At 43.0% G+C, this 27,130-nt stretch overlaps 1 long non-coding RNA gene across 1 annotated transcript in view; it reads right to left on the bottom strand.

Annotated features, from left to right (window-relative positions):
* LOC308059507 overlaps window positions 1-27,130 on the bottom strand; it is a 198,428-nt gene that overhangs the window by 52,954 nt on the left and 118,344 nt on the right. Inside the window, exon 5 of the long non-coding RNA XR_013926274.1 lies at window positions 1-27,130. This exon is cut by the window's left edge and continues 19,047 nt beyond it. This is a non-coding gene — a long non-coding RNA (uncharacterized lncRNA).

The following is a 27,130-nucleotide window of genomic DNA, read 5'->3' as shown; positions in this document are numbered from 1 at the left end:
ATGGGGTGCCTGCTGACACCCGCAAAGAGAGAAATTGTGTGGGAATGTAAAGCCTGGTAGCCCACCCTCCAGAACTACTCAAAAGGCATGTTTTTGTCCAACCCATGCTCTCCAGGTCATTTAAAGCTCGTCAAGCCCAAATGCTTGTATGCAACACTTGAAAACCACTAGGTTAGTTGAACCCAGCAAGAATTTTTTATCATGAAAAGATTTTGGGTGAGTCCTTGTGACAAGCCTTCAGCCCTGTCTCTCCACAGCACTCAGTGTGACAGCTGAACGCCTCCCAGATATTTTGTACTCCCAGAAGCAGGGTGAAGTATGAAAGGGCTCTTTTATTTCCCTTGCACATGTTGGGGTAAGGCATGGTGACACTGCCCTCTCCCAGCCACAAGAAGCCTGGGGCAAACCAGAAGTACATGCACATCTCCAAAGGCCTAGACTCCAGCCCAAACTAACAGGAGCATCCTTCTTATGCATAAATAAAGAGATCTTGATGGAATAAAGCTTCATGAGAAATGCAGATTTGTGAGAAACTGCCTGATTTCTGTGCTGCTGAGGCCTTCTGTGTGGTAGCACCAGATGTCAAAAAAGAAGCAAGAGAAAAGAGTAAACCCAAACCCACTTCTCACCAGCAAAGAGGGCGAGTGAGCCCATTCCTGCTGCCGTCTTGTGTGCAGGGCAGCTTCAGTCCCAGGGACAGCAGTGAAGGCAAGGCTGCACCACTGCGCGTGGGACACCCCCACCTTCTGCCACACTCTGTAAATCTTCACAGAAACTGTGAGACCCCACTCACAATCGATAAGCAGGGAAAAAAAGGGGTATCCCAAACCGCTTTGGTTAATATAGAAAGTAAAAGTGCCCATGGCTCCTTCCTCATTTCCCTTTTGTGGTGAAGGGTGCCAGGAAAGACACAGACTGCAGTAAGAAAGCTGGAGGTCTCCAGGCTGATATATTTTATAGGCAGCTTCTGCTTCTGCTCTCCTGAGTGGCCGTTTCTGACCTATTAGCTTCCTAATTTGGCCACTCATTTTACTGACAGTGTGCTTAGGCACAACGTGCCATAACCCATGAGCAGCAGTGCTCAGAGTCAAGAACAGGTGGATGAAACCGAGCAGATTATGAACAGGGGAAGGCAACAACAGCACAGGACTCTTCAGTGATAACCACCATGGCAGGGTATGTTTGGAAAAGGAATGGGTTTACAGACTCTGGCAACTTTGCTTTCCCTGTATGTGAGGATCAGCAGAGGAAAACGCACAAGTACTCGGATCAGGCACAGGAGAGGGGAGGTGGGAACTGACTCTGCTGCTGGGCTTCTGTCTGGGTAACAGGGCTAGAGCTGGACAGTAAAACCTTGTCAAAGCAAGTGAAGTAAGCTGGATGTGGAAGAAGAAGGTAAGCCAAGAACATGGAGGGGTGAAGGAAATCAATACAATTATCTCACCAGGTACCTTCTGGAGGATTCATGGCTTGCAAGCATCGAAGATGGAGGAGTGCAGGCAGGAGGGGACCAGAAAATCCATAATATTCTGGCAGTGCTACTGGAGAAAGGCATTTGCTCCTTGGAAATTTTACACAGTAAAAATATTATTTAATTTGTGTATAGAGACAAAAGGAAACTTTCTTTGTACCTTTCTCCATCCTTACTATTGTTGACAATTGGCTGCAATTTAAAATTATAAAGCAGAAGAGTGAAAAGTGTGGTTTTGATGTGCTTGAAATTTGAAATTGACATTTGAAATAGTTTTCTTAAAAACTTGGACAAGTATTTGGAAATCAGGTGGTCTTTTTTATGTATTTTAACTGGACATTCTAACAAAATCCATATGGACAGCATTAGTGCATGATACAGTATTTCCCACCCAGGGAAACAGTGAGATATGAAATCAATAGCTTCAGGGCTTAAAAGATGAGCACCTTCCACTTGAAACAAAGGAATAGCCTCTGGCATTAGCTGCAGTAGTAAAATGTTCATGTTGGCCACTTCCTTGAGCATGATAAAGATCAATGCAGTGCTAAGTACGTTACAGTAAGGTAGCAGATATTTCACTGATTGCTGTGTGTTGTACAGTAACTGGCACAAGGTTGACATCTATGCAAAATAAGATACTTAAGACAATCATTAATGAATTATTAGTCATATTTTTTATTATAGTCGTTCTATAGTAGTCATTAGTATGAATTAATATTGCCTTCGGGAGCATATGTGCTATGAGGAACTTCTCTGTCCTTCTCATCTAATAGAAACAGACTTTCCTGCAATGCGAAAAGATGTTTGGTTACTTGAACTGCAGACTTCACCCTCTGTTATGGCATAGACATGGCACCCAAAAATTAATGTTTGGATTGATATGAAGACATGAAACCTGTTAATTCCCTATCTCTTGTGTAACTTTTTTCTTTAATTGTAGTCCAAAATCAGATTACTGGCTAAAGATATTTTTTGTGCCCAGTATATGTAAAGGAAATCCTTTCTGTTATTCTCTCCTTCCTGTATGCTACTGAGTCTTGCAGCTCAAGGCTAACACAGTATCGTGTCCCCAGCTTCCATGCACTAACATCATGCATTTAAACAGGGAATGCTTTTGCTTAGCCTGGTGTACTGTAAGTATGCAGTTTGCTGTAGTTTTTGAAACATCCTTGAGTTCTCATCAAGCTGTATGTCATGCAATATTCATTTTGCATAGGGAATGCAGAATTGCCCCAACTTGCATGAGAGGCTGGGAACTGCTCCCAGATAGCTGAGGCAGGGGGAGGACCTTGTCAAAGTACAAGCAGCATTGCACAGATGACCTGTTTTGATTTGAACCCATTTCAGATTACAGTGGGATATTTTTTTTCTATTTAAAGTATAAAGGAAAGAGCAGATCAAAGAACACAGAGGCAGATCTGAAAATTCATGTCCATTCACTCTAGGGGAAAAAAAAGACATTTCCCTTAAATGCCCCTTCTTTCCAGCCTGTGTGAAATGCTTCCTGATCCAGGAGTTTCTGGGTTTTGAGACTATTCATAATTCAGGATTTTTAACACCTAAAGTCAAGATTGCTGGCAATTTGCATGCCTTAATGTTAGCTGTTTTTTATCTGAAGAGTAGAACGTGGGGACCTGGACAGCTAGAGAAGCGGGCCCAGGTGAACCTCATGAGGTTCAACAAGGCCAAGTGCAAGCACCTGCAGCTGTGCAGGGGCAGCCTGCATTACCAATACAGGCTGGGCAGAGAATGGATGGAGGGCAGCCCTGAGAAGGACTTGGGGGTGCTCGTGGATTAAACCCGACAATGTGTGCTTACAGCCCAGAAAGCCAACTGAATCCTGGGCTGCATCAAAAGAAGTGTGGCCAGCTGGTCCAGGGAGGGGATTCTGCCCCTCTGCTCTGCTCAGACCCCACCTGGTTCAGCTCTGGGGCCCCAACATCAGAAGGACATGGACCTGTTGGAGTAAGTCCAGAGGAGGGCCATGAAAATGATCAGAGGGCTGGAGCACCTCTCCTGTGAGGACAGGCTGAGATTTGGGGTTGTTCAGCCTGGAGAAGAGAGGGCTCCACAGAGACCTAACTGCGGCCTTTCAGTGCTTAAAGGGACCTATAAAAAAAGATGAGGACAGACATTTTAGCAGGGTGTGTTGCAATAGGACAAGGGATATTGGTTTTAAACTAAACCAGGGTAGATTTAGCCTAGCTATAAGGAAAAAAAAAATTATAATGAGAGTAGTGAACTGGAGCAGGTTGCCCAGAGAGGTGGTAGATGCCCCATCCCTGGAAACATTCAAGGCCACGTTGGACAGGGCTCTGAGCAACCTGACCTAGGTGAAAACCCTGCTAATTGCTGAGGCAATTGGATCAAATGACCTTTAAAGGTCCCTTCCAACCCAAACCATTCTAGGAATCTGTGAATAAAAAAGGTGGTGGTGTGTTACTGAGGTTTTGGTGGGAGGAGCATGAAAAAAATAAATATTGTACAGATATTAGATTTTGTAAAGGAAAAGTATGAAAAAATCCACACTTACTTTTACAGAATTCTAATTTTTTTAAAAAACAAAAATAGATTTTAAATTTCAGTTTCAATTGTTGAATCATTTTGAGTTTTAATATCAAATACATTTTGGGAAAACTGTTCCATAATGAAATGCTATGCTACAGTAAAGTATATGGTGAAGTACATTATAATAAATTATAGTGCATTTACTGAGCTTCTGACATTTTACTTCTTTTTTTTAAATAACTTTTATACTTTCTGAGCTGCACAGCTAGAGATAAAAACATGCTAATTAAACACTTATTTTCAGAGGGCTACACAAATATTTTTTTACTCTTCATATTGAATAGCCTATATGATAGAACTGTGGCAGTATATATCAAAAAGAAAGCTGACCCTTAAAGATGTGTTGGCAACTTATATAATCTCTTAAATTGTATCAAAAATTGCTTAGCCTGGAATAAAGCCCCTTAAAATATTATATATATCTTGGAAGAGATAAATGATTTCACTAAACCATAGAACTACCTAAGTAATCTATCCATTTTATCATGTAATGATGTTGAGAGCAAAGCTTTCCTATCAATGTAGGAACCACTTATTTCTCCCTATCGGTCATACCCTACTGCCTTGAAGGAGATAGACATAAAGTTGTAATTCCAACAAATTATTAATGTATTTGCAGTGCTTTAAAAATATTGAAGAATAATTATAGATTTCTATTGGTAGGTTAGGTTTTAAATTTTGAATTTTTCTTAGTCAGTATTTCATTGTCATATTTGCATGCCTTTTACACAGTTTTATAGGCTACTAAGGAACCAAGGAATATATCTGAAGTCGTAATTTCTTGAGGTTACATTCTAAAATATTTAAAAGCATGTGGTAAGGAGAACTGAACTTCTGTTTTATCAATGTTCTGACAAAAATACTGTAGTTTCAAGATTTTCAGGTAAAATTCTAAAAATAATTTTAATGCTAGGAGTATTTTCTTTTGTTGTCCAGAAGAAAGTGTTATGTGCTACAAAGAACAGCATGCTTAAAAATTGTTCTGCACCTGTAGTTTAAATAACTTTTCCTTACAGGTTACCAATTAATCATTTTTCAGAATTATGTTAAGCTCCAACTCTGCAAACACTTAAAGCAGTACTGCAGATAATTTTGGATTCAGGGTTTTAAATACTTCTGAAAAAAGATTTAATGTCTGTCTTTGACCTGCAAGCATAAAGGTGAAGGTGAAAAATCCTGGATCAAATATTTCATTCTTTCATGTTTGTAGTTTGAGTTCAGGTTCTATAGAGTTGACTACAATTGGGGTTTCGGGTAGTTCTTTTGGTTCAGTTAGTGCTATTAAAAAACAGTTTTAGGGGAAAGATGGAGGGTATGTCATTTCCATAGTTTCATTTTTTAATAAGGTTGTACATAAGAAAAAAATACAGCAAAGGAGTAGGCAAATTCACTTCTTACAAATCGGTCCTTTAATGGAAATTCTTCTAGAAATCCCGTTTAGGCTTCTGTTCTCCACATGGTTTGTTGTAGGTCTTTTTCTGTGGTTTTGATTTTTTGAGAAAAACAATTTGTTATGCGTCTTTTGAGGAAAGGGCTTCTTTTATTCCCTAGGTTATCTTCAGATTTTGGGGTTGTGGTGTGTGGGATTTTATTTTTGGCTTTTTTTTTTAAGTTTCTGAGCATTTTTCAAAGACAGAGAAAGTATATGAGCAGATCTGGAATATTTCCTAACTTGTTTTTGAACCCTTGGCAAAGCGCTACTGCTTTCAGCAATAACAATACTAAAAATCCCTTGCTCTTTAGAGCGTTTTCAGTCCAGGCCTCAGACCTCTTACTCAAGGCAATGGCAGTCCCTGTTTCCCAGCTGCAGGCCCTGGGATGGGGCAGCTTGGCTGGGGCTGGGAGCAGGGCTGCAGAGCCAGCTGTCTGCCTTAGACTTTGTTGCTCCATAGATACTTAATGGTCATGCATTTGTATTCTCAGCCTAGTGCAAATACAGTATTAATGTAATCTGCACTTCTGCTTCACCTCGGAATATGACTAGAACAACTTTCTTTCTCTCTTTCTTTTTTTTTTTTTTTTTTTTAATTGGAAAATATCTAAATGTTATTCCTGACCTTTTTATCTTGCTGGCAATGCCCGTGCTTTTCTATTAATAACAGGCTTTGGGGAGTGTTTCGTCTGCACTGGCAGAAGAACTGTTATTTCTTACTCAGTTTGGTATCTGCAATTACAGTACTTCTCTGAAGTGCAAAAGACATCTATAAAAATCAAACCCATTTCCCTGCTTAACAGTTTGGCAGCTCACTGCTGCTTCCAGCTTACATTACATTTTCCATCTTTTTGTTGAAACTCTGTCTGCAGTGATTGTCGATGAATGTTTGTTAGCAGGTGAAGGACCCTCACTGAAGTGATGGGAATAACATACTTCATCAAAAAGCATGTTAAGTTTGTTTGGCTTGGATGTTTACTGATGCCTTGGTTAAGACCTTCAGCTCCTAACAATATACTGCATTGCCAACATATCTGTATAGAGGGGGACTGTCCTTGAAGGCAATGCTAGTGGGAAGCTGCAGAAGGGAAGAGCTGGTTTTCATTTCCTAGGAGGTCTTAATTTCTTCCTTTTAGATGGACAGTGCTGTGAGGCTGCTCTCATGTAGCTGCTCTCCACGTGGTCTGCAAGACTTCTGAGAGGTCACTTGAAATCCCTGACTCTCCCAGACAGAAATAAGTATTAGTGGAGTAGCTTAAAAAGGAAGAAGCTGGTGTTTGTGCGTCAGGGAGAACCAGAGCATCTGCAGTTTCAGGGACTCTGTGGAACAGTCGGTGATACTGTCACTGTCTGCTCTTTGTTAAGGTTTAGAAAAACTGTTGCTGGTTGCAATGGGCCGAATTTCTCAGCAGATCCAGCAGTGAGTGACCTTCTTACAAATAGAGTTTCAGGCTGTCAATAAATTACAAGCCTGTTTTACTCTTTCATCCAGTCTCTCTTTCCAGAAAGTTTCCCTTTCCCATGCCGAGCTATCCAAGAGGGACCTGTCTATTCATCCATGTGCAAAACTTAGACACTGTCATGCCATTATGGGGTTATTTTCTATAAGTAGGCCCATAGTACTTTTCACATAAGCACAGAGGTTCTGACCAGGACTCTGGGGACAGCCAGCCTGCTGTGCTTTGCCCTCACCCCCCATCCAGGCAGTCCCCTGGGGAGGAGTGGGAGTGCATTAGCGGGTCTCGAAACATCCCTGGTCCTCCCTGGCTCAGCACTTGACTCACAGGACACCACCCGCCCCTGTGTCCCCGACCAGACTCACAGTAACCTGCTTTCTCCCACCCTAGAGCCAGTCCTGGCTCTGCAGCATTCCTGTCCTTTAACCCCATCTGGGAGAGACAGGTGCTCACCAAGGGACCTGAGTGGCACGGGAAGAGCCCCACGAGCCATCCTGCTTGCCTGGTGCTGGTAGACTGGCCAAATCCCCCACGCTGGAAGGGTTATGGATGCAGTTGCTGCGGTAAGTGATGAATCGACTGTGAACCTGTAGTCATAGCTCTGCGGCTGTTTTCCTCAGAGTGGTCTGTCTGGTGATAATCTGCACAGATAATTTGGTTTGTTTTTATTTTTTTTCCACCAGCCTCTTGTTTTCTTCCATGAATTCTACATCGTCTCTTGTGTTTTACCTTTCCTGGCAAAACTGTTTCTCCTCATGACACACAACTCTCCCCCAGGGCCAGTTATGTAAGGTATTGCTGCTTGGTGTTTGTACAGCCCTACATCTTGATCCCCTGTAGAGAGCACATTGTGTATCCTACTGGCAGCAAACAAAAGCAGCTTCCTATACAAAATACACACGTCTTGCTTCTGTGCTTGCATGTTTAGGCAAACACCCTTCTGTGTTTTGGGACGCAAAGGAAGAACACTATCAGTACCTACTTTCCCAGTGACGTGTGGCTCTGAATGAGGGGGAAAAAAAAAGCTACTAATAAGGAGAAAAGAGTCTGCTGTACTAGTCTGCATTGTATATACACCTTTCACACTTCATGCTGTCTTCAGGCAGTCATACCATTTAACATGCAAACAGCTCTTCCAGCTAGCAGCCTCATAGTCATTTCAAAGACTAACACGTTTGTTTTGTCTTTAAATTAACATATTAATTCTGGGTGGCAGTGAAGGGGCTACCCCTTTCTCAGGAGGCTCTTTAAGTTTCAGCTAGTGAGATGGAGAAACACTTTCTTTAAAAAGGAAAAAGCCAGACAAAAATCCCACCTCCAAAAACCCCAGGTTCTAGCTGATATGAATGTTTGATACTCCTGTTGCGGGTAAGGTGTAGGTGTTCTTGTAGGGGAAAAAATTATAAATATCTACCCTCCTCATCTTCTCTTCCTCTGTGCCTGGATGATTTGTGTCTTCCCCTTTCCTGCCTCCAGACTTCCCCTACACATGAGCTATATTTTATGTAGCCGCACTGCAGTTTGTTCATTACAGGTGATGGACAAAGCCCCGGCAATCAAGCCAGAACTGCAGCTATCCAGACTTGGGTATTGGGGTGGGCTGGGTTGGGGACTACCACCAGCACAGCAGCCTGTGTGGCAACACTGCTTTGGGGCAGCTCAGCTGCATCCCCCTGGGTATGGGCATCCCTGCGAGCCCTTGGGCTGCCCAAGAACAGGGAGCATCAGTTTCTGCCTATATTAGACTGATCTGATAACGGCTGGTCATAGGATTTCCTGCTGCTTCCTTCAATTTCCCAGGGCCAGCACAAGAAATAAACAGGTTTCTGAGCCCAGGTGCATTAGATGGCAGGGATGTGAAGCTTTCTGAGTGATGTGGCTGTAGACCCTCCATGTCAAGGTCAAGGGAGGGTCTGACTTTAAGGTTGGGATAGTGGTTTCCCCTGGGGGAGGGGAAGAAGAAATGGTCCCAGCTGGTTGAACAGAGATTTGTTTGCTTTAAACAGGGGATTTCTAAGCGAGCAGAAGCTAGGTTGTGCAGAGCTGAAGGAGCTTGGGAAAGCTCTGAGCATGGGGGGAAGGCCAGGGTTGGCAAGGATGAGTGTAAAGGAAATAATTAATCCTTAATGAACGTGTGAGTGGGAGGCATAAGGGGATGGCTGAGGAGGAATGGAGCAATACCGGAGAGGGAGAGGTTGGGAATCGAACAAAACAGCAAAAGAGTTGCCCAGAGTAAAAAGCAAACCAAACAAAACAAAACTTTCCCTTGCCATTACTGCAGATTGCTCCATTTTTTCCTACCCTGTCAAACTAAAACACTCTCTGCAACAGCCTCCAGCTCCTCGCCTACCTTCCAGTTTCTATCCTACAGCAATGTTTCCCAAACTGCAAGGTGCACCCCCTCCTAAGGAGGAAAGGGGAGCAGAGCTCACAGAAAGAACAATACATGCAAGAAACATGTGAGTGCTTCACTGGCTTCTGCAACCTTATTCAGGCTCCCTGTCCCTGAAATCAAGTCCTTCACAGGAAAAATTCCCAACTGTTCCTTTTTATTCCCTAGCTAAAATTAAATGCATAGCAAGCCATATATATGGTTTTCATATAGGCAGTTAGAAACCATTATGGCAGCCCAGTCACTATGGCTACTAACACTGTGCTGTGTTGAGGACCATCTGATGCTGAGCTGTGAGTGCCTTTGAGCCACACTGCTCTGGTGGTGGTGCGGCTCCCGGAGCACCGCTCTTTCAGTAGAGCACTGTCCCTTCCCCTCTGTAGCTCCTGGCAGCTCTGCTGCTGGACACTCTCTCTTGAAGGTAACGTTGGCTCTCCTGGCCATCCCCAAAGCTGGGTTTTTACCATATTTACATTGCAATCCTCTCTCCAGCCCATGTTACAAGATCAGTCATTAGATCAGTAACCTCTTCTTCATTTTTGTACCTTCATGTTACAAATGTGTTACAAATGTCTTACACGTTTCATTGTGGTGGGAATATGGGATTACTAAATTTCTGCTGCCCTCCTCTGCCTGAGAATACTGGAAACTGTTAAACACATCAAATGTATCAGACCCAGTTACTGTCAGGAGCAAAATCTGTGTCCTTTTTCACTAGCACTCATTGCTTAGAGACACGGAGTGAAGTATGGTTTAGATTTCTATCAGTTGTCTCCTATATTTGTAGAGTGTCAGATCTGATATACCTTTAGTCGCTCTGTTTCTCCACTTACTTTCCTTTTCTTCCAATTCTGTGTAACCCTGGTACTGTGAGACATTCAGCAGGTTTTGTGGAACCATAGCACTTTGGAAATGTTTTCTACATTCAGTGCCTTCTTTCAGCTGCCTCTGCTTGAAAGAAAACAGGCTTCTTCCATCCCTCCACACGTTTTCTCCCTCCAGCAGTAACGCCATGTAAAGGGGTGGCACATCCTACTTTGAATGCTGCTCGCTTTTGACCCCGCTGCGGTGGTGACTGGGGAGGAGCAGCAACCTGCAGACCAGCAGCCTGTGGCAGCCGGCTGCTGCTGTTTGGCAGTGCACACCAGGGGAGGTTGTGCTGCTCCACGCAACTGAAATCTGCCTGAAGGAGGAAAAAAACCACAACTTTGCAAAAGTACTATTGGGAACAAACCCAGAATGGGAAATCAACTAGCTGTGTTGCATTGCTGAATTGGTTGGTTTTTTTTAGATACATATAAATTTTCCATAGAACCATGTCTGATCTCCCACCTGCTCATTACAGATTTCTCATGTGGGTGGGATACAGATTTCAGTTATATCAGCATTAATCTGGAGCAACTGTACTGATGAGCTTATAGCGAAGGTTGATTTGTTGGGTTGTTTTTTTGTTGTGCATCTTAAATGTGATTTTAAATGGACAATTTCTTTGTGGATTTAGGACTTTTTCAATTATGCTAACATGATGCTGCCTTTTTATCTCCTCTTCCACTCAAATTCTGTTGGCTTCACTAGTGGTTTGTAATAAACTGTCTGTTAAATACAAAATCACCTTTTAGAGAATTAATTTTTTTTTCCTTGAAAGATGGGAGAGAGAGGTGAAATTTTGGCACTTGTAGCTGATAGGGTGGCTACCCACATTCAAACTCCATGACTGAGTGGGAGCTGAGACTCCTCCATGGTCATGGAAAGCTTGGAAATCAATCAGGCTTCTAGACCCACCTATAATAAGGCTTATTTGTTCTGATGGCCTAAAACACTGCCCCTGACAAGGAACACAGAACACAGCGCAGTCTCCCTCACCTTCTCACCATTAGTACCAGTCACCGCCAGCTGGGCACCTCCCATTTACAGCTGAGAATCTGAGACATCCTCCTTCCACCCACCTGGCTTTTGGCCCACTTCTGCATGTTTCTTAGTATGGGCAAAAGCAGTTTCAAATATCTGGAGTGGCGGCGGTGGATGTGTGTGTGGAAGCTGGGTATCAGTTTTCCTTTTCCAAGTACTGCAACTTGGGCAGAGATCACAGTGGATCAAAAGAACATTTCCCTCCTGTCACCATCCTAAACAGGCAGCAAGAAACACACGTGCTGCTTTCTCACCTCTGGTGTTGTTTAGTTTCTTAAAGTTTCTAATACTTACTGGTTCCCTCTGCCAGTAGTGGCAGATGGGAAGCTGTGAACCCAGTAATGAACTGTGGGAACATTTCATTGATGTTGTGGGAGAATAACTGCTTTCCCTTAGTTATGGTCCCATTTTTCACCTTTTCTTTTTCCTATTTTTTTTCCTTCTGGTATGAAACAAGGAATAGTCAATGGAAGAAAAGAAAAAACTGAAGGCATATGGTATTTTCTTGCAGTCTTAAGTGAATCTTAGGCAATTTGTGTGACTGTAGGAAGCCCCATGGGCCACAGGTTCCCGGTTTTTCAAACAGGCATTATAATACTTAACCAGGTCAAAATACTATGAGGAGCTTGGGTGGAAAGTGCTTTAAGGCATGCGCAATGGACAGCTGTTACATTTGCCTCAGGAAGAGGCCATATGTTGTCCTCTCTTTCTCTGCGCTGAGCAGCTCTGGCCACAGAAAAAAAATTACAATTGAAGATCTTGTTTCTGATTTTGATTGGCCTGGGATTACTCCTGGTATTTTGAATGACCTTATGTGAAGTTCCAGCTTGAGTGACCCTATAAGCAAGAGATACACTGAGCATCAGTAACACAAAAATAAAGTGGAACAAAATAAACATAAAATAAAATGCTAGTGGAAATCCCTTTCTTCTCCCCTACCTGCAGAGATGTTATTGCTGCTGCTGCCACGTGCATGAGAAGTGAGGGCTGAGGATGCTCAGCGCTGGGGCACGGTGTGGGTGGCTGCCTACAGCTAGAGGAGCAGAGGTGACTGGGGCTGGCTGGGGCAAGGGGAGCGAGCAGGCGCTGCTCTGGATGACCTGCCCAACCTCCTATGGGGAGAGGAGAGAAGGTTAAACTCCCATCCCACTGTCCTGGATACTTGTGCTGGCTAGACAATATGGCTTTCCAATAGGTACTCAAATAAAATAACATGGAAAGTCTATTACACTTACCAGCTGCAGACATGCAAAATCAAATTTCTGGGCTAAATTGTGGGCAGTACTGTTAACCTCAGGCATCTCAGTATCCCAAGAGAAATTCAGAATCACAAAAAAAATAAATTAATCCTATTGATTTCTGATTTTTTAAAGTGTAACTAGGCCACATTATCTTGGTTTTCTTTGTGAAAGCTAAATACTCGACAGCTTCAAAAGGGAGGCATGGGGAAAAATATTCTCCAATCTCCAGGGCTGGGGCTGTGAGACCTTCCCAGCAGTTGTAAGGCTTGTGTTAAACCTGAGAGGTGGAAGGAATGTCTCTTTGATGTGACATCCAGGTGGAAGGGAAAGCAGTTGCCAGGGTGACACTTGAAAATAGAGCTTGGCCTACTCTGTTCCCATTGCAAGAGAGGTCCTTGGGGATAGCTTCAATGGGAAAGGAACAGTGCATACAATGGGAATTCATGTGCTGCTGCTGCAAACACATGCATTGATGGCATCACGCATGGGAGAGCCCAAACATATAGGAGAACACTTTTTAGGTTTTGATCCTTAAATGCAGAAGCCTGAATTTTGGATTTTTAAAGTAAATGGATGAGAAGGTTTTGTCCTTTCCTCTCACTCAGCACCCACTTGCATCCTATGCACCTATGTTGTCCCTGAGCAATTGAAACATTTGGGTTCAAGTGTAAAAATGCATTTCAAACTCCAAATCTGCAGAAATACTTGGTTAATCATGTGCAATCTTAAGAAATTTAGTTAGCTTAAAAATTTCCCATAAAGATTTTCTTTGGAATCTTTCTCTTGGACAGCCATATTATTAAGCTTTTTTACACTGTGAATTAAATTGAAATGAAGGCTTTCATATTGTTATTTTCTTCTTTTTTTTTTAGTGAAAAATCTTGAGGTATGTTTTCCTTTGAAAAGTTGCCTCTCTGCTCCTTGGCTTTTAACTCAGCGTTTCTTGAAACTCCTTAGAAAAGGGGCTACCCTGCCTCTGAGGTGATTTACACTGAGAAGAATGTTAAAGAATTACAGATGACTGTTGGTAACATACCTGTGTAACATTAAAATCAGGTTAATTGCTTACATGGCACTGGAAGTTACGGATTGCTGCAGAGCTTAGTACTTCAGCAGATACTGGTACAGCGGGGGTGGAGGGTTGGTGTTATTGATAGTTAAATAGCAGCAGAAGTTGTCTGTGTTCAGAAGGGACCTCTTTGAGGGAGGACAGAACATTTCTCAGAGCTTCATATTTTCCCAAAGGGATTTTTCTAGCAGAACATGCCTGCTGTTCAAAGGAAATATTCCCTGTATGAGCAAATGAATGAAAAAGTTAGCTTTACAATAGACACCCTATTAAACTTTAAGGGAGCTGAAGTGAAGGAGCCCAGCTCCATGTGTTTTCAGAAAGCTAATAAAACCCAGAAAATTATCTGTCGTGCTCTGCAAGGCAGCGTGTGTACAGGAGGCTGTTGCAAAAACTGTAGAAGGAAGCAGGACAGAGGCATTGAAAGAGCATAGCTAGGGTGTGATACAGCAAAAATCCAAGGTAGTCAGTCTTTGCAGATTTAATTGACAAATTTTAATGCCAAATGTATTACTGTCTCTCCCCCACTCATTCTCCTTGCAAGTTTTAAGTGAGATTTCAGGTGACAAACACTGAGTCTGCCCACTCCCATTAGGAAACCAGGGGATATGAGTACTATGTACATGCATGGAGAGGACATTGCTGCTATCAGCAGCTCTTTGTGCAAGCTTAAAACAGCATGAGGAGGGGAGCCCGGACATGGGTGGTAGCCCCCCTGCTCACAGCCTGTGGCTGGTGCAGCTGTTTGGTCTCTGGCCCTGAGTGAGGTAGACAGGGGGTGTGGAAGGAAATGTGTTTCTTGGGTCTCCTGTCCATTTTCCCCAGAAATCCAACCATCTCCAGCCTTGTGGTGGGTGCTCAGTGAAAGAAAAGGGAGCATGATTTCAGCTGGAGTTGAGGTGCTATTTTGATGCGTCCTCTTAGCTAGCCCTCGTGTCTGCTTGTGAGTGTGTGTGTGTGTGTGGAGAAGGGTGTCTTTCTTGGCCTGATCTTTCAGCACTGTAGATATTTCTCTAAAAAAGACTCAAGCTAATTACATAAGACATGTTGATTTGTTTATTGTACAGTAATTGCTGCTCTTGCAGGACATCCACCTACTTGACTGTGAGCAGAGGCTCCTAGCTTTTCTCAAAATATCTGGGTTTATAGGAAGTTTTAGAATCTGAGTTTTACATTATTTGTTAGTGCAGACTAAGAAGGAGCATTCAGATTTCCCTTCCCTGCCCCAAATTCGGGAAGATTTTTTTAGGAACTGCAGAAAACAGTAAAGGGACCCATGAATACAAAATTGAACATTGCAATCAGAAAGAGGGGCCAGCTTTCCTAATGAGGTTTTATCTAACCAGTGACAATGTGCTGAGAAATCTAGCAGAAATAGGTCAGCTAAAAAACCTGGTACTACAAATGCCTGCTGTAATTTCCCCCCACTAAAATGCACGTCCTTTTGAAAGGGCTGGTTAAGGAATTATCCCCTGAAGTCCTGCAGGTAATTTGCAAGCCATGGATGAAAGGACTGGAGCACTGGGACTCAAAACAGGTTGTGTGACAGATCCACTGTAAGATGGTTTCACACAACAGAATTTAATGAGGAAACACCTGACCTGGCTCAGCAATTAGTGGGGTCAGTAAACTACCTGTTTTGGCATGCACAAGCTAGTTAACCCTTCCTTAATGCCACAATTTCATGATTCTCTTAAACCAGGAATTAGCCAGGGCTTCTGTCAGGAGAAGTGATGCTTTCCAGTTCCCAGCTGGAAAGTTTTTTGCCTAATGTCATCTCTTTCCTCAAGCACAAGTGTTGTGGCATGAACTGGAGCAGGGCACCAGGCAGGTTTAAAATTAAGTGGCTGTATGAGTGAGTTTGTCACTTCTCTGAACAGCTTTGGTGCAAATATTTGTGTCAACTCAAGCAAAAGGAGAGTGTGGAGGAAGGAAGAGGTGCTGGGGGACAGTGGGGCTGCTTTATTAGTGACAATGCTGGTCTGTGTAGTCTGAAAGCATCTGTGAAACTGTGACCTGAGGAAAGGCTTCTTACCTCTGTCCCAGTGCTGTACAAGGATGGTGATGTACAGACATGGCTGTACGCCTTCCAAGGCCTGATCGTGGCATCTTCATGCAGAGGTGTGTTAAACTTCTCTCAGAGAAAGACCTGTAGACCGGGTTACTAGTTACTACTGTTACTGCTTCAAAATTATTAGCTACTGTTGTATTTCATCTGGTCTCAGGCAAAGCTGAGTTATAAGCTTGCACCCATGATTTTCCTGATACGAATGCATAAAGTAGGGTTGTCAATGTGCATGTTCTTATGCTGCGTACGGATTGCATTAAAGGAAGATCTTACTTTGAGTTCAGATACTGCTTTCCAAGTACAGACAGCATGTGCATCATCACAGAGTATAGCCAAGGATGAGATAGCACACCAATTATTTAATATTTGAGCCATTGAAAACTGCATCAGACCATCCCCAAGAAATACTTCTGTCGTTAAAATGGAGAAGACAAACAACGGTCTGGTAAAAGTAAGACCTAAACCTCTCTGATTGAACATAAAGGAAATCTTCTTGACAAAAGAAAAATCTGAATAAATCTCCAAAAATAGGGAAAAATAGAATTCCCAAGTCCTACATTTTCTGCAGTGCAGACAAGATGAAAGCCTGACAATTGCATAAGAGGTCTTCAGCTAGAAAGACCAGGAAAGGAAACCACTAAAACTGATGTCAGATGCAAAATTGTATGTGTGCATTTACAGTGGATTTGCATAGTGGATCTCTCTGAGCTTTGATACTTTCCTTTATCACTTTAAAAATATTTCATCAGCATTGCATCGCTCCAGCATGTCCAAAGATAGTGAGATTTGCCTCCCTTTAAGCAGAATGATTGTCCTTTTGGAGAAAGAAGTATCTTCTCGTGTCCACTCTGCCAGAAGACTTGTCTGACATATAGCAAAAGAAGTGGGCAGGATCTTGGGATCCACAGGTCCTGAAGAAGTCAGTGAGATTGAATAGAGCAGCCTGGCTTGGTCCATAGCTGAGGATCTTGTTTGTGGTCTCCATCAAGCCCATGTTGTCATGTCCTGAACAGCTGTGTGTTTGGGCCTGTGGAGGAGGCACTGGCTGAGCCACTGAACCCACAGCACAAGAGATGTCCTTACCATGAGGTATCACCAAAACAAGAGGCTTACAATTGGGCAGTTGTGAAAAGACAAACTAACAATCTCTTTCAAAAAGTGAACCTGGCCCAAGTCACTCCACACTATGGACGGCCAGACTCAAGGACCTTCTATTTATTTATTTCACCTGATTTGCTTCAGTACACCACAGACAAAAGTGTGCAGCAGCAGCAACATATACTTAGATACCATGGTGATGGGTGCTATAGAAAACCTTGCATAGCTATGGAAACCACAGTTGCATTTATCCATCAGAACTGAGTATCTAGCAGCCCATGTCTATCCTTCATGTTCTGGAAAATCATGAAAAAAATACTTGTACATGGCATTATATTTCACAGCTTTCTTTTTACTTGGCAACGCACACTTATCTCTATTTGATAATAATAATGGTACATGTATTTTTAGACTAACATTATGTGATGGTAATTCTACTGTTATCCAATGTAATACAAGCTGAGAAATAAAGCCTTTACAGAGAAGAATTGAGGAAATCAAATCAGATTTAACCTGGTGGCAGATAGACAGGATTTATCTCAGAGTTTAAATAAACACTTTTTTCATTAAAAAATAAAGAAAACAGCAAAAAGTACATGTCAGGATTATTCAGTCTTCAGTTTTCATGTTCAAAGTGTCTTCCTAATTGTCTGATTTTGCTATGCACAGTGCAAGAACAGAATATGTACTGTATCTGTCACGTCTTTGTAACCCAAAGGAATGAGAACAAGACTAAGAGCAAGGTATTTCAGAGCCCCCCTCATGGGTCTGACAATGGCTGTATCATCAGGGACAGGTGACATTCCTTCTCTGTTCCTTGTTATCTCCAAAATTAAGGCAATAACACAAAGCTGTAGATATCTGCATTAGAAGAAAAAAAGAAGTAGAATAGAGATGATAGAGTTGCTTTTCACTAGCAGTAATTGGCTGCATTCAAAGCTACGGGTGAGAGTGAAATAAGCTGTGTTAGCATCATGGTACCTTTTGCTTTTACCTGTCCTATTTTTTACAGGGGGCAAGCAGCTGAGCCTGCATTCCCAGGCAGCTTCCACGGCTGACCTAGCAACATACTGCCAACTTGGTCATCCATGCCAGGCAAATGTGCTCCACAAGTACTCGGTCCACAAGCCAGACAACAGCTTGACAGACCATAGGTAAAATCCTGGCCCTGAGTAAAATCTGTGGCAAAGTTTCTGTAGATACAGGCATATTCCTTACTGCCCTGCAGTCTTTCTGTGTTAGCATGGGGTCATAGGAAATACTTCTTCCCTTCTTTTTCCTGTATTATCAGCTTTCAAGCTCACCTGGGAATCAGAGGCATACAAAGTGGAGACCTTGGAGACTGCAGAGGAACTCACAGAGATATTGGCTTTTTGTATGGGTGCTCCAGACACACAGTGAGGATTTCTATGTGAAATGCCTTTGTTAGCTAATTATCTGGAAATTATCTGGACATTAAACCTGACAAGTTCAGTTCAGATACTTATTAAAAAAAATCTGGAATAGATAACAAGAATTGCACAGGTTTATAAAGCCATGGCTTACAAATAAAAGCAAATTAGTTTTCTTTAAAGGAGATCAAAGTCCTAGAGCTTAGTAAAACATGCTAAACTTTATTTACACCGTGTTCCTTTGGTGCCTCCTACAGTTGTTTTTCAAATTCAAACCTTCTTACCCCCTACCCGAAGGCTGTTGTTCTCTAACTTTAAGAGTCATTTTCAACACCTCTTTGCACAGATTAGTGACAGCCCTCTTCTCTTCCAAAATGGCAGTGCCTCTTCAGTTAACCAGATGCCCTTTGACAGACTGGTCTGGACAATTAGCAAATCACTGATGTAGCAAGGAGTAAAGCTTCTTCTTTCCCCATCTCATCTGCATCTGATGAATCAGCGAATCTCAGCATGAAGCTGTTCTGTACTTAAACTTCATTACCTATCCACATGAAAATGGTCAGCAGCTCCTGCTACAGCCATACAAGACAGATTTATAGATACAGCTTGCTACTGGCCCCTGGCTGAGACCAAATACAGCAATAAGGGGTTTGAGGCTACTGGACCTCAACCCCTGTTTTCAGGGGGTTCTGTGACAGTGTGAATGGTAGAAAAGGAGCCAGAATTTGAATTAATTGTATTTTTCTTTAAAAGTGATCATACGGCAGATCAGTTCCTGAGGGTAAGGAGTAATATATTCCTTTTGATAAATCCCATCTGAGGTTACTGCTTCCAAATGCGTGCTCTAATAATGATTTAACTCAGAATCTACTATGGCTTTTGGCAGATGTAGGAAAAAAAAATAAATAAAATTGTACAGCTACCTATTCATCTTTGTTGGGGAAAATCCTCAGTTATGGGCTCAAGCAGTGGAGATCATGTGTCTTTCACAGCTTGAAATCCTGGCAAAAAGGAACTTAAGGAATTTCAGCTATTCCACATGACACCCGGCTTGCCTTGCTACTTCCTTCTGAATAATCTGCCCCCCAAAAGGAAAATCTGCAGTAGCGTGGTATTTCTACAGAGGTGACTTTTTGCACCTGAGGGCTGCTCCCTATTTACAGGACGATGCCAGCTTTCCCAGCCATCGCCCCAGCCAAGCAGGAGAGCACGCAGCCCGCAGCAGAAAGAGCATTACCCCGCATTATTGTTTTCCCTGGGAAAACAGCATGACCAGGAATACACACTACTTTCCTTCTCTCCACAGATCTATCTGCCTCCACAAAAGTGGCCATTCTGGTCCAAAGCCAATAGGTTTGGCCTGCAACATAAACAGAAAATGTCTCACAGCTTGAAGCATTTCACTTGGCTGCTCCCCCCTCCCCCCCCGCCACCCCCCAGAGACTTGACAAGGATTGAGTGCAGCCAGAGGTGAGGGAGGTCCCTGGCCTGGTGCCAGTGGCCATTTTCTCCTCGATAGTTCAAAAATTCACCTGCCTTGATTTGCTGGTACGAAGCAGCAGAAGAGGAAGGCAACAGCAGGGAGGGGCGGGCAAAAGCAAGCTAGGCACCGGACCCATGACTGGGGGACAGGGAACAGTTGGGGCAAAGAGACGGGGAAGAAATCTGTCAGAGACCAGGGAGGAATGACACACAGCATCACTGCCTGCGTGACAGGCCTCTCCCTACAAAGGGGCCAGTGACAGCCCTCTCTGGAATTATTTCCCCCAGCAAATATATCTTTAAGCGATTTAAAACGGAACTGTTTTCAGCCAGTTTCCCCTTACGCCAGAAATGCCCGTTCAGGAAACTGCCCACTGCCTGGACCCTCTGCCCGGCAGGCCTTGGCGCTCGCCGTGGGCCAGAGCCAACTTTTTTTGAAGGCTCGTGTCTGTCTCTATGCTACGTTGCCAGGTGCTGTCTCAAAGCCACTGAACCAGACAAATCTGCACTTGTTCCTCGCTCCTCGACATTTCCTTCATGGGGCCGGCAGAGGCAGAGGCGAAAGGGATCGGCCGCAGCGGTTCCCAGCGGATGCACCATGGAGCCCGGGGTTCAGAGCAGGGGGTGCACGAATGCTCCTGGGAATCTTGATCCCATCACCGGTGAACCAGTCCCAGAGACAAAGTATCCCATGTATTTGGCAAACTTGAGCTGAATCTGCAAAAGATGTTCTTTCTAGCCTTCTAAGATCAATGTGTGGACCTTGGGTATAACTAAGCCTCCCCACTGCCCCGGGGCTGTGCTCAGGCAATGGCACTGCAGACAGCCTGGGCCGGGCCAGCCTTGCCAGGGCAACCGCAAACCCGCACGTCTTCACTTCTCCTCAGCTGCTCCAGCCTTCCTCTGCTCTGGGGATTTTGGCGGCCAGCTGAGGGGGGACGCCTCGGGGCTGACACCTGTCAAGCAGGGGCATTTCTGCTGCCATAGGACAACCTGACCTCTGAAGCATCTCACCTTCCCCGTCAGTCACTGACTGCTCATGCTGTCCTCCCTCTTACTGGTTTTCAAACTAGAAAAGTGGAATACTTTGGCTGAAAAACAGCCTTTCTCCCTTTTCCTGAAGGTTTTCTTCATCTTTATGGAAAGATCTTCTATTGCTGATCCCACCACTGGGATGAATGGATACACTTATTTTGCCGAGGTGCAAACTGGAGTACCAAGAGCTGTTGGGGTTTGACTGTGCTCTTTGCCCAGCACTGAACAATTTGTCTTAGATGTTGCTGTTGCCAGGCCTGAGCTGCTCCCTGTGTGTAGGAAGGTGCCTGGGTAAACATACTGCAGCATAAAAATGAGCTTTTGAGAATGGAAGAGATATGTGACCGTGGTGCAGGACTGGTTCAAGGATCCTGATGCTGTAAAAGCTTCATCCTCTGTCCCCTCCATCTCCTTCCCCTCTCCGAAGACCCAGAAGCATTTTTCAGCCTTCTAGTTTTCAAATGGAAGACACATGTCCAAAAACATATGTCCGGCTGTAATGTGAGTGAAGCTTTGTATGGAGATGCTTTCAGTGGACATTTAAGGCAGATGAACATCTTAACTTTCATTGTCTAGGCTCCCTCTATAGCCAGAGGAAGCTCCTTGGAGGGTGGATGGAAACACAACCCAGCCTGGGTGGCCTGGGGCTCAGAGATGCTTTCCCTAGACCACTGAGGATATGTGGGACTGGACATGGAGTTACTCCGTGATGCTCATCAGCACAGAGCAGAAAGCTCTTTTTCCTCTTTCTTCCCATCAGTTCCTCTCTTATATAGAAGCCAAATCAATTCCTGTATGACCCAGTAGTTTGAACTAAATTTGAAAACACTATTCTTACTACCTTTAATGATGCTTCTTCAGTCACAGGAGGTTCTTTGTGTTTCCAGAAATGGCATCTGCCTGAGTCCTGCTATGTTCACCTGATGTTACTTAGAATACTGACGAATACTGAATTAAGGGATCTTGTTCCTTTTATTTGGTAATAGGAACAAAAAGCCCTATCCTGTCAAAGTTTTATGAAAGCAGGTAATTAGGACTCGATTTTAGAAATAACTAGCCCCACTTTGTTCTTCTTTGAGCCTCTGTGATCTAGTTGCCTAAGCCTCCTTTCCAAGAGTGATATCAACCTCTAGGAGCAATCTCAAGGAAAGTCACTTAATTCATCAAGACATGTGGTTACATACTTACCTCTAAAGGCATACACAGTCCTGCTGAGGTCAGCAGTGTTCCTCACATGCATGAAACGAAGAGCCTACTTCAGTCTCCGAATCAATGTCAGGGCAGAACTGCCACCCAGTCAAAGTGAACACTGCTTGATCATCTCAAGTAATGATCATCTGAAACAGCCTTTCAGTCTGCTGAAAGAAAGACAAAAATTCAGCAGTGAAAATATTCCCTCTTTTAGAAAGGTCAAACACACAAAAAAGACCTTTTTGAAGAAATGCCGGGACCCCCAGAGACTCTCATAGGCAATTTTCCTGCCCCTGCACTGTTTGGAGTTTTAATTGCCTCTTTGGGGAGGTGCTAGTAGCTGCCTGGAAGTACAGTCACAATTCAGCAATTTGGCACACGTGACTCTTCCGAATATGGGAGCAATTAGCAAAAAGCGATATGGTGAATGGTAGCGTAAGCACCAGATTCTGGACAGCATTCAGATGAGAAATGTAAACCAGAAGAGAGTGGAGCAGACGGAAATCCAAACAAGCTTTCACAGAAATAAAACGCATTGGCTATACTTAGATAATGAGAATCTAACATTAGAAGATTGAATTCAGAGTCACTATCCCACTCCTAAACCTCGCTGACTGAACGGGTTGCAGCAGACAGTGCAAGTTCACAAAAGCAGTTTGTGAGAAAAAAATATCCAAAATGCTTAGTAGAAGTAGCTTTAAAGACTTCTGGGAGAATTAAATGAGCCTAGATTAGACAAGGAGCACACCAGTTCTTAGTGGAGAGGAAAACATCTGTATTCTAGGCATTTATTTATTTATTTAAGTTATATAATAAATATATATATTTATTATATATATAAATAAATTTAGTTATTTATTTAAGACTGCACAGATTTGGGTGCACCCATAGGATCTAATTTCCTAGGTAATTTTTGGTTATATGCTGCATATAGCATTGTTTTTGGCAACCCGCAGGATGCCACGAAACATTAATGGTAGGTTTAAGACAGCCAGTGAGCAGTTTCTGTCTTAGGGACAGCAAGTCCCTAAGTCATTAAATCCTTCCCATTTCAAAGAACTGTAAGTTGCGGTTATCCTAAATTATGTCCCCCTAGTTCAGCTATGTTTTCTTTAATAACTGAAAATGAATGAACTGTAACCAGGATGGTACTGTCTCCTGGGTTCGTTGCACTTCAGATAGCTTTCGCCCTGTCAGTGAGGCCCCCACTCTCTCCAACACCTGAATGCGGTGCTTGGCCTTGTCCACTGTCTCTGGGGGTGGCCTGTCATGCCCTGACGGAGGCTGGGCTGGCCCACTGCTGAGGCAGGCAAAATGTATGACAGCAGAGAAAAGAAAGAACCAGGAACTGAAACTGGGAAGATACAGCAAAGGGAGGAGGCCTGTTACAATAGAGTAGAAGGTAAACATGGTGGCTAGAAAAGCAAGATGAGGCACAAGCAGCTGATTGATGAATTAGCAAGGGATAATTAATTAGTGAGCAAATCCAGAGGGCAATGAAATTAAATAGTTAATTATGCAATGGAGCAAACCAACAGCAAATTAATTAAATGTATGTGGATCTACCAGATGCTCTGATTATTTAAGGCAATACATGGTTAGTGAAACTATTTATTCTCTGGTATTTCAATTATTCATAGCATCTCTGGCCATGGAGATTACAGCCTGTTTAAATGCAAGGTCCAGCCATGTGCATCTAAAAAACATTTATCTTGATAGTGCAAGTGAGATGAGCAGGACACTGATGGAAACTGGTAGAAACCGCAGCTGTTCTAAATAAAATGCCTTAAAAGAAGATGCTGTAACAAAGTAATATATAATTTGTTGCTTTCTTTCCTTTTTTTTATTATTTTTTTTTTTGAATAATCAGTTTGAATTGTTACACCTAAGAATGGAAGTTGGAAATGTTAGTCTCTTGCTGCCCCTGACAATGGAAGCTCTACTGTGTCTGAAGCAAGGTGATTCAAAGAGATAAATCTGCTTATTCTTTGGTTAACTTTAAACTTCTGGAGGAAGACAGGATTTTTGAAAATGAATGATTAACAAACTCCAATAATTTCTAATGCTTAAAAACATTCCTTTTTTTGCTTATCTGTAGATTAAAATCTTGATAAACCCACCATACCATCTCTACTGTTTGAAATCATTTTGGGTTACTTTATAACTCCACTTTTCAAGTATGGCAATGTCTGATCTGCTTGCATTGCCTGCCTTTGTTTTTTCCAGTGGGAATTTCCTGTTTATTTTTGGAAATTTTATTCTGTAAATATTTTCTATTTTCCTTTCTGTTAAGTAAATTCTGATCTCAGGTGTGATGGCATTAAATTGAAGTTATTCCTTTTATCTCATTAAATGTTCCTGATGAACACAATCAGCCCATGTGATTATTCTTGGGAATATTTATATATGGTATGAAAATTTTACTTGCATGAATGGCCAAACGACACACTAAATACTTTGAGGACTCAGCCAGGTGCTCCCTACTACATTTAACAGCAGGTTTTGTGTTGGGACGTCATGCGCAGCAGTTGTCTGTATTTGGAAAGTAATAGCAAATGTAGCATTGCATGTATCATTCATTTATTTTCATCACCTGCACATAAATGTCTCCCTCACCTAATACTTCACAGCTCTACAGGACACATTTATTGTCTTAAATGGGAGAGCTACGGTAGAATAAGGGCTTAAATAAACCACAGGTGTGAAAAATTCCAACTGGCAACTTCAAACTAAACACCACGAAGCATAAAAAGACACTTGTCAGAGCTGGAAGGAGCAGTTTGATTAAATCATTGCTTCAGCCTAGACATGTTGGGCCTAATTCTCCTCTCCCACCAGATGACTCACATAAAGCGTGGGCAATCGCACTGCTGTAAGACTAGTGTGGTGGCACTTGGACTCTGGAGCTCTAATTATGCCTGTCTGACACCACAGAGCTAAAATGTGCAGCTGAACAGATTTATGATGCTACGCTCGTCTGAGGTGAATGACTGCTCCTACTCATGGTCTGGGATCGCTAAACTAAAGCAGAGAGAATTTTAGTAGCCAACATTGCCCCAGTGTTGAAAGCAACAAAACCTGCCTGAACTGCTGGTGAGGCAGATGACAAGAGATGGATCTTTTTTTAACTGTGTTTTTCTTGGTGCCAGTTGCCAGGGAGGAGCCAGCATGGCATGTATGTGAAGTACTGCAGTTGAAAGCTCTGATGCCATCAAATTTTATGGCCCCAGCCTCTGCTCTTTGCCGCTTCTGGCATGTGTCCCCACCTAGAATCCCCTCTGGCGATAGTCCCTCATCACTTATGGCACAGCAGGGCAAGGTAGCTTGCAGAGCAAGCATCTCCTGCCTGCATCTCCCTCTCCTATTTTGGCTCCCTTAGGGAAAAGAAGGTATGGCAGCTGCACTAGGCATGCCAAGGATGTGCTGCCAGTGAGTAGACAACAGAACTACATGCTCCTCAGAGACATCTTTTAAAGACCACGGCAAAGGAGGATGACCAGCCCATCAGTTGTTTCCAGCCCCAGCCCTGGTGCACAGCAGCGGCCAGCTGGAGAATGCAGATGCTGCACTGCTGCCTGCGTGAGGAGCATGCCCTGGAAATGCAGGAAAAGAGGGATTTTTTTAAAGTGTGAAATGCACCAGTGTAATACTTTTAGCTTCTTCAGAAAACGTTAGCATGTATAGCTAGTATTTCATTACTTGGAGTACTACTGAGAAACGCGCTAGCCATTGAGCCGATCTATCTTAGTGAAAGCCACATGATCCATTTTGTTCTTATGTGGATATTATTGCAGTTACAAGAGACAATTTGAAAATCCCTGTCTGTTTCATAAAGCCAATGTACTTGGATTCACAGCAGGTACTAATTTTGCATGCATCTGCTGAGCTGTGCATGGGATCAACCTGTTTTTAATTACACCTGCATGTCAGGCTCAAAATGTGTCTGTGAACAGGAAAGATGAAAGGTAGACAGAACAGGATGTCATGTATTTCCCATCACCTTTCACTGGCTGGCTGCCCACAGAAAAAAAGAGGAAATTCCCTTCTTCCATAGTGAAAATGTAAAGATTTACTAAGCTTTGCACTGCCAACAACAAGGTGTAATCACCACTTCCTTTAGGAAACATGCATGTGTTAACAGGGGTGAGAAGGGGAGCTCCAAACACCTTTCCACACCTTCTCTGCCACTGATCTGTAAAGGGCCACAAGTTAGCCCTTGCTTTGTTGTATTTCACTTGTATTGAAATGTGTAAGTTAGTTGACTTAATATCCCAGTTTCACTGTAAAATGAAGTATGTGAGAGCACGGGTGCCCAGGGCTTTTTAATGGCTGGAGTAACAAAGAAAAAGTTAAACAACACTTCTCTCTTCTATTATTTCATCCAAGTATAGTAAAAAAAAAAAAAAGTTGAAAAAAATTTATACACGATTATAGAAATAAAATAGTTCAAGCTACAGCTAGAGATGTCCATGACTCTTGAAACACTGGACAGAGTGATTCAAAAGCTGCTAGACAGTAAGAAGAAATGTTTTTCCCTCTGAATGAAAAGTACTAAGCCATTCATGATTGTACCTTCTTATTCCTGCCATTTGAAATTGTTTCTTTTTTTAATTGCATTAAAAATTGCGCACTGTAAAAACCATAGTGTGTGCCAAGAATGTGTATGTGTAGTAGGAATATAAAACACGAGAACAGGGGAAGAACAATTGCTTTTGTTATTCTGGAATCCAGTCAGTGCTACCTCAACCACTTCACACTGAAAAACAGCACTTACAAATCAGTAACGGTACATTCAAATTTAAGAGATAAAGAAGTAATTCAATAGCCCCTTCTATTTTAGCAGAAGTGAAAGTTGTTGAAATGTTTTGATCTTATTGCTTATTCCTGCAGTATTTCTTGGGCCTTGGGGGTCTTTCAGTAGAATCTACACAAATTAACCAGTGATAAAAAGCACCCATGAAATCAGCCTGTCTGGCAGCCTGGGGCTTGTGTGCAGGTAAACCTTGAGCCCCTGGCTTTGGTAACCTGGCCTGTGCTCTGCATAGTCCAGGCTGATGCAGGAGAGCATCCCTACCTTGTTCCCTGGCAGTCACCCCTCTGGCAGCCCCAGGGGCAGGGGCTGGGAGACACTCCCTGGTGTCTGCCAGAGTTAGGGGAGGAGAGGGGATCAGGGCCAAGGCATCTTACCGCTTAATGTTTGTGTCCAAGTTTTAATGAGTTTAGTCAGAGGCCTTGGAGACCGTAGTCCCGAATTCCTGCTTTCCTCAGTCAGGCACCGATCCAGTAGAAGCTGTGGTTGTAGCTGCCCTGGCACCATCTTTGCTCTC

Source organism: Falco punctatus, assembly GCF_963210335.1.
Source record: "Falco punctatus genome assembly, chromosome: 2".
Classification (NCBI taxonomy): Eukaryota; Metazoa; Chordata; class Aves; order Falconiformes; family Falconidae; genus Falco; species Falco punctatus.
Note: the sequence above shows the minus strand (reverse complement) of the source record. Positions and strands in the feature narration are given on the sequence as shown.